Here is a 9,062-nt window from a genome sequence, read left to right on the forward strand (position 1 = left end):
ACAGGCTAGCACACTTTAGTGGGCAGCCTCCACAGTTAAATTAAACAAACAAACAAGCAAACTTTCGATTAAATTCGACTAAATGTAACTTTAAGTGCAGATTTTAAAATAAATGCAATAATCAGTAAAAAACAGTTCAGGCTAGTTCAAAGTAAGCAACAGAAGCTATTTCCAGTGAAAAAAAAGCAAAGATACTTAAATCCAGAAGGTAGTCGCTTTTTCGAGTTCCTTGCTGCTAGGACCACTCTGTAAACCCACGTGGAGCTTGTCTAAGCATTACAGCCAGAAAAAAATGCCCAGAGGCGGATTTTAAGCAGTGAACTACAAAAGAGCTAGGAATGGTCCCAAACAACCAATTACTACAGCTTCTTGTGCTGAGGTCACTTCCCCAAGGACAGGTAGGCTGCTCAAGGCTCCCCACTCCCACTGGTGAGCAAAGAAACTTCCTTCTATCCAAGTAAGGTAATGGACAACACAGGAACTACACCACAGCCCAGAATACAGCAATGCCTGTATACTGGTCTAAACTAGTCGAGGAAGGCGGGAAAACAAGGATTATTTTTTGTTTTTTTTTTTTGTAGAAACACACAGAAAATGCAGAGACAGTGATAAATTAGTTACACAGGCTAGCACACTTTAGTGGGCAGCCTCCACAGTTAAATTAAACAAACAAACAAGCAAACTTTCGATTAAATTGAAGTAAATGTAACTTTAAGTGCAGATTTTAAAATAAATGCAGTAATCAGTAAAAACACAGTTCAGGCTGGTTCAGAGTAACAACAGAAGCTATTTGCAGTGAAAAAAGCAAAGATACTTAAATCCAGAAGGTAGTCGCTTTTCAAGTTCCTTGCTGCTAGGACCACTCTGTAAACCCACGTGGAGCTTGTCTGAGCAGTATAGCCAGAAAAAAATGCCCAGAGGCAGATTTTAAGCAGTGAACTACAAAAGAGCTAGGAATGTTCCCAAACAACCAATTACTACAGCTTCTTGTGCTGAGGTCACTTCCCCCAAGGACAGGTAGGCTGCTCAAGGCTCCCCACTCCCACTGGTGAGCAAAGAAACTTCCTTCTATCCAAGTAAGGTAAGGACAACACAGGAACTACACCACAGCCCAGAATACAGCAATGCCTATATACTGGTCTAAACTAGTCGAGGAAGGCGGGAAAACAAGGATTATTTTTTTGTTTTTTTTGTAGAAACACACAGAAAATGCAGAGACAGTGATAAATTAGTTACACAGGCTAGCACACTTTAGTGGGCAGCCTCCACAGTTAAATTAAACAAACAAACAAGCAAACTTTCGATTAAATTCAGCTAAATGTAACTTTAAGTGCAGATTTTAAAATAAATGCAGTAATCAGTAAAAAACTGTTCAGGCTAGTTCAAAGTAAGCAACAGAAGCTATTTGCAGTGAAAAAAAAAGCAAAGATACTTAAATCCAGAAGGTAGTCGCTTTTTCAAGTTCCTTGCTGCTAGGACCACTCTGTAAACCCACGTGGAGCTTGTCTAAGCATTACAGCCAGAAAAAAAAAATGCCCAGAGGCGGATTTTAAGCAGTGAACTACAAAAGAGCTAGGAATGGTCCCAAACAACCAATTACTACAGCTTCTTGTGCTGAGGTCACTTCCCCCAAGGACAGGTAGGCTGCTCAAGGCTCCCCACTCTCACTGTTGAACAAAGAAACTTCCTTCTATCCAAGTAAGGTAATGGACAACACAGGAACTACACCACAGCCCAGAATACAGCAATGCCTGTATACTGTTCTAAACTAGTCGATGCAATGTGGATTAGGGGAATCTGACCATTGCTGTGTTTATTGGCCAATCGCTTGTCTTTGATAGGGTCAATCCCTCCATCCTACTTATCCATTTTCAAGTCATCAGTATCAAACATGAATCTAACAAATGGTCCAGCGATGTGCTATCTAACAGATCCTTCTAGGTAGAGATAGAATCTACAGTCTACTGTTACTGACACTCAGGTGTCCAATAAGGCTACACTCTTGCCCCAGTTCAGTTCTCAGTCTTTATTAATAAACTTGGTTCCAGTGAATATCTAGCATCCCTTAACAAAAAAAAAAAAAAAAAATACACTTTGCCAACTTACCAACAAGATGACCACTGTGCATCTTACCATGCAGGAAGAGGTAGCAATGTGAGCTATTGTGCCAAATATGGGAATCATGTGAACTGCCAGGATGCTATTAAGAGATGTTGGTGATGCACCCCATACGTATCCCAAACTACCTAGCAATTGATTTAAAGGAAGTCATTCCTATTGTGGTATCAATCACACTGGGAACTAGAAGGGGTGCTAATTGTGATATGGGTGTAATTTATCACTCTGAGTAGCTCAGGGAAATGTGCCATTCCATAAAAGACACACATAGGTTCATAGGTTCATAGGGAGGTACTAGGCTATTGGCCCTAGAGCCTATGCAAGCCTAGCCAAAAAGGTAGCCTGGCTTTCGCCACCCAAGAAAATTATTTTCCTGTGCCCCTGTCAAGCAGAACCACAGATGTGATCCCCGGAGTGAATTTCCTATTACCCATCCAATCATCAAGATGTTTCTCGAAGAGTGCTAATAAGGAGCTCTGTTTGACATAGATAGTCTGTTCCAGAGTATGGGAAGTCTCGGGGAGAGGAATCTATCCCTCCATCATGTTCTGTTTATTATGGTGACAAGGTTTAGGTTCCTAGAGCTTGTAACTTGGAGGGATTGGGATTTCTTTAAGTGGAGCATGTCCAACAGCTCTGGGTTTGACATAGCTTTGTATGTTAGGCAGAGATCGCCTCTGAGTAGGCAATGTGCGACGGAGTAAAGCTAGAGTTTTTTTAGTCGGTCTGCATAAGGCATCTATTTGAGGCCAGTAATCCTCTTTGTGAGGTATTTTTTGGCCTTTCCAGTTGTTGTAGATGTCTTGTAAGGTACATACCAAAAGGGGCATTGTACTCAATAATGGGTCTAATGAGTGATGAGCAGAAGGGAACAATGACCGCTTTTTTTCTGGATGAGAAACCTTTTGTGATGAGGTGTGCCACATAGAAGGATTTCCTGAACACTGTGGAGATGTGATTATCAAAGGAGAGACTACTGTCAACTTGTGTCCCAAGGTCTCTTATCACACTTTCGGTGTTAAGTAGACTACTGTCTATGTGGTAGTTCATGGGTACAGAGTTTTTACCAAAGGGGATGTCAATGCACTTTTTGGCATTGAGCTTGAGACCATGGCTTTGACACCAGGCATCTGTCTCAGTGAGGCCCTTTAGTAGGATGTACACATCATTAGGAGTTTTGATTATGGCTCCTAGTTTGCAGTCATCAGTGAATTTCTTTAGCCAAAGACCTTCTCTGTTAGCCTGTACTTCAGGGAAGTAGATACCAAAAAGGAGAGGACCCAGAACTGAACCCTGTGGTACTCCACTTGTCACTGGTCTGAAGTCTGATTTGGAGTCTGCTACTTTCACAGTATGGGTTCTGTCAGTAAGCCAGTTGGCAACCCATCTTGTGACATAGGGATTTATACCTATTTTAGTGAGTTTATCTATAATTCCAGAGTGGGGGATGGTGTTGAACGCTTTGGCGAGATCTAGATAGGCTGTGTGAACCACCTTACCCTCATCTATGGCTTTGGTGACTACTTCAAAGAAGTCTATCAGGTTTAGGAGACATGATCTGCCTTTTACAAACCCGAACTGTGTAGGGTCCAGAGTTTGGAGATCTCCAATATCTTTGTTTATGAGTTCCATGATGATACGTTCCATGGCTTTGCAGACCAGGCTCTTCAGGCTAATGGGCAGGTAGTTCCCGGGGTCTGTTGTGGCCTCCCTTTGTGGAGTGGGATAACCATCATGGTGCGCCATTAAATGGGCACAAAGCCTGAGGTGAAGCTTGTCAAACATGCCTACTAATGTTCCTGTCCTCTTTAAACCTATAAAGGATTTCTTGATCATCAAAGTCATAATGAGTAATCATTTGCTTATATTTTAGCTTTCTTGGCCAGAGAGCATCTCTAGGTGCAATCAGTTTAGGCCCCGCAAAAACAAGCATACTCCAAGCATGGGCCTGAAGTGACAGCAGAAAATAGATGTACTGATTTACATATGCCAACAGTACTTCTAGGAACTCCTACAGTATCCTTGAAGCAGAAGTCTGTGAAATCCCCAAGTTATCGCCAACTGTCTCAGTAAGGTACCCATAACAAGTGTAGAGGAGGCTATACATATTTTAGTGTCCACAGGAATAGGAAGTATACACATTCCTTCAATGCCCCTGCCCCTACAGGGCGTCCAACATGCCTACCAATATTTGAGGACACTGCATATTGGTGTAAATACCCTGTATGAATCATGGCTCAGCAGCACCTATCTGCTCTCGCCCCAGAATTTCCTAATGCATTCGGTTTAATGACTGTGAATACAGGTCCAATTCTCAACTGTCTGCTGACCTGCCTGGTAGGTGATACCTAACTTTCCTAACACAAATTCCCAAAATCCGATCCCTCATATTCTCATCTGGGGACTTAATAATTTGCAGATGATATCCTACATATATACAGTTGAATAATCTACACTCAAGCTTACCCTTCAACTCCCTCCTTCTCTCTTTCCTTTTCTTTCTCCTTTTCTAGGCTACTTCTTGGCTACCTTTTATATAAATATCTATATACACATTGCTTTTGAAATCTATAAACATCTAGGTCAATGCATAGTTTCCTATACTCATGCACAGTTTCCTATACTCTTGTATTTTATATGATACTGCCATGTTTGTGTACAATTTCTGGTACTATTCATGTAGCCCAGGCTAGTAATCTGATACATTTCATTGGTTACAAACAGCAGAAGGACTCTTGATAAAGAAAGATACAAAATTGTTTAAATTTATTGGCCATCCTACAGTATTTCATAGTACCAAAATACAAAAGTGACCACCCCTTTCAATCCATCTTGCTGTTTTAAAAATAGTAACTCTCCACTAAACCTCAACTTTTTAAACAGGTAAAACTCAAGTTACCTACTTTCACATCTAACTTCTCTAGTGCACACTGCAGAGTGCATTCTTTTCAATCTTACCTTTAAGCATCCCTGTGACTAGCACTTTCTCTAATACCTGCTGGAAAGCACTAGGAAGCCTTAAACTCATACAAACACTGAACTCTCCTTGTTAACAAGGAGAAATTAATAGTAGGCACTAAACAGCCTATAATTGCAAAATACCTTGCTAAGGAAACAGCTCCTATACTTTACAAAGACAAAAAAAAAGCCCCAAACCAGGCATGTCCAAGGGTCAGCTTCCGGTGATTTCTCCTGTCCACCTGGTGAATCTGGGCATACTAGGGCAATGCAGCAATTGCCTCATGTACACAGACAACCCTCTCCTCCTACCACCCAACACTACAACCTGTGAGAGATGCACTTACATAGCCAAAATGGAAGCAAAGCTCTCTCCACCCAAGATTGTGCTAAACAGTCAAGAGGAGAAAGTTAACACCCACACTACACCTCAAGCAACACATAGCCCTTCTAAACCCGCACCACCAACACCCACATATAGCAACACTAAATCCTCATATGCAGAGGCCCTTAACTGTAACCTGCCCAAGCAACAAAGACCTCTGAAGCTGAAACGCAAACAAACACCAATCACAACCAATGTGTCACATAGTTCACAACACCAGTGTGCCACCCAGCAACAGCCCCTAAGGCAAGACAATGTACCCAACACTTTAGTCATAGGTGACTCTATAGTCCGGCACACTGATGTCCCTCTCATCAGGTTGAATAAGGAGAAAATTACAGTCAGCTGCCTGTCGGGTGCCAGGATCCGCTACATAACGCATGCACTCAAGTCACTCCACAACAAGTACAAATATGACTCTGTCATTGTCCATGTTGGAGTGAATGACTTGAGACATACCTCCCTGGACTACATGAAAAGAGACATGGAAGTGCTCTCGGATCATGTGGCCCAGGCAGGTATGACCCTAGCCCTGAGTAGCATCCTGCCTTCGCCCAGAATGATACCACAATATAAGGATAAAATGATTGACTTCAACAATTGGCTAAGCTTATGGTGTCATTCAAAGGGGATCCAGTATCTGTCTCCCTGGGATGACATGATTGACAGACCACGATGCTTTGCCAGAGATGGTCTGCACCTGTCGCCCCTGGGATTCAGATTACTGGCTAAGGCTCTTGCCACCCCTATAGTGCCTTTTTTAGGCAAACTTCAAAGGACAAAACCACCACTGTAACAGGTACAAGCATGCAAAATCTGAAGGTAATGCTACTCAATGCTAGACGTCTAAACCTCAAAATGCACTCTCTCGAGGCACTCCTAAAAATGGAGAACATCGATATCTGTGCAGTAACTGAGACCTGGATCAAGGCTCCAGAGAGCACCCCTGCAATACCAGGCTACAACTCTTACCACACTTTTCCACCACCAAACCAGGACCGAAACACTAAAAGTGGAGGAGTGTCAATATTCACCAAGGATATTCACACCACCAGGCTAGTTGGCCAACACAATGTGTCTGAAATTCTCCAAGTGCAACTACCACTAGGTAAGACTGCAATCCAAATTGTAGCTTGCTACAGATCCCCCACCATACCCCAAGATTCTCACTACACCTTTCTAAACATACTGTAAAATATTAAGATAGAACCAAACACCCTAATACTGGGTGATTTTAACTACCCTGCCATTAACTGGGAAAACTACTCATGTCACAACACCTTTGCGCAACGGTTCTTGGAATTCATAAATTCCAACGCCTTGGATCAACTAATCCATAGTCCCACCAGGGGCTCCAATATCCTAGACCTGATCATTACCAACATGGGAAATCAATGCTCCATACCTATGGTCACCCCCTTGTTAGTCAGGTCTGACCATAAACTAATCACCCTTAACATCCACATCCCACCCCCACCCCCCAGTAAAGAAACCACCATAAAAAAACTTCTACAAAGCCAACTTCATGCTACTCAAGTCAGAAGTGACAAACTTCATGACACCCATGCAGACAGGAACTGAAAGTTCAACTGCTGAATCCTACACTAAGGCACTGTACGAGCACATCCACTCATGCATGAATCGTGCCATCCCAAATAGAACCAAAATGCTCTCATCCAAAAAAAGGAATCCAATCTGGTGATCCCCTGCCATAAACAAACTTTACAACAAAAGGAAGAAACTTTTGCAGAAAAGAGGAAAATCCCAGGATGCAAAATACTCCCTTACTAGCCTCAGTAAGAAACTGAGATGCCTCATAAAATCCTCCAAAGCTAGTTACGAAAATAAAATTGCCAAAGATTCCAAAGACAACCACAAAGCATTCTATGACTATGTCAAGAATCTAAATGGCAATGCTCAGATCTGCTCTGAGCTAAAACAGAATGGCATTAAATATACTGATCCAAAGGATATTGCCAACATCCTGGCAGATTGATTCAGTGCCAACTGCACCCCTCTCTCATCCCGTAAATGACCCATCTCAATACCGGAAGATTGCCAAATTACAGTAATAACGGCCACACAGGTACAAAACGCACTCTCTAAAGCCAAGAATACAGCATCCATGGGACCAGATGACATCCCAGGCTGTGTACTACATGAATTACAATATGAACTGGCACCTCACCTAAGTGTCATGTTTAATCATAGCCTCACCTCAGGTTTCGTGCCCACTGAGTGGCGCAGAGCTGCAGTTATCCCAATCCACAAGGGGGGATCCACCTTGGATCCCGGAAACTACCATCCCATCAGTCTGACAAGCCTTATCTGCAAGGCCATGGAGCGTATTATCATGGAACTTATAAACAAAGACATTGGCAACCTTCAAACACTGGACCCCACCCAGTTTGGGTTTGTGAAGGGCCAATCTTGTCTCCTGAACCTGATTGACTTCTTTGAATCAGTCTCCAGAGCCATGGACAAGGGTAAGGTGGTCCACACAGCCTATCTAGACCTTGCCAAGGCTTTTGACACCATCCCCCACTCTGGAATCATAGATAAACTTACTAAGTTGGGCATTAATCCCTATGTCACCCAATGGGTTGCTAAATGGCTTAGTGATAGAACCCACACTGTAAAAGTAGCCGACTCCAAATCCAGCTCCAGACAAGTGACAAGTGGAGTACCTCAGGGTTCAGTCCTGGGGCCACTCTTGTTTGGCATCTACTTCTCTGAAGGACAGGTCAACATTAAGGGACTCTGGCTAACAAAGTTTGCAGATGACTGCAAACTGGGAGCCATTATTGAATCCCCAAATGATGTGGATACTCTACAAAAGGGCCTTACAGAAACAGATGCTTTGTGCCAGAGCCATGGACTCAAGCTCAATGCCAAGAAATGTATTGTTATCCCCTTTGGGAAAAAACATGTATCCATGAATTACCATATAGGTGGCAGTACACTAAACACAGAAAGTGTGATAAGAGACTTAGGGACACATGTGGACAGTGGTCTCACCTTCGATAACCACATTGCCACAACAGTCAGGAAATCCTTCTATGTGGCACACCTCATCACGAAGGGCTTTTCATCCAGAAAAAAGGAGGTCATTGTCCCACTGTACTCATCCCTCATTAGACCCATTATAGAATTCAATGCCCCATTTGGTATGTACCTCTCAAGACATCTGCAACCACTGGAAAGGCCTCAGAAATACCTCACTAAAAGAATCACAGGCCTAAAGCAGATGCCCTACGCTGACCGCCTTAAAAAACTCCAGCTATACTCTGTCACATATCGTCTACTCAGAGGCGATCTCTGCTTAACATACAAGGCCATGTCAAACCCAGAACTGTTGGACATGCTACACTTAAAGAAATCCCAATCCATCAGAGCTACACGCTCCAGGGATCTAAACCTTGTCATCACAATAAACAAAACATGCTGGAGGGATAGGTTCCTGACCCAGAGACTCCCCAGACTCTGGAATAGATTGCCCATACATGTCAAGCAGAGTGCCTCTTTGGACCTCTTCAAGAGGAACCTTGACGATTGGATGGGAGAAAGAAAATTCACCCCAGGGATCACATCAGTCGCCCTG

The sequence above is a fragment of the Protopterus annectens genome, chromosome 10.part0 (genome assembly GCF_019279795.1).
Source record: "Protopterus annectens isolate FY-2018-M chromosome 10.part0, PAN1.0, whole genome shotgun sequence".
Classification (NCBI taxonomy): Eukaryota; Metazoa; Chordata; order Ceratodontiformes; family Protopteridae; genus Protopterus; species Protopterus annectens.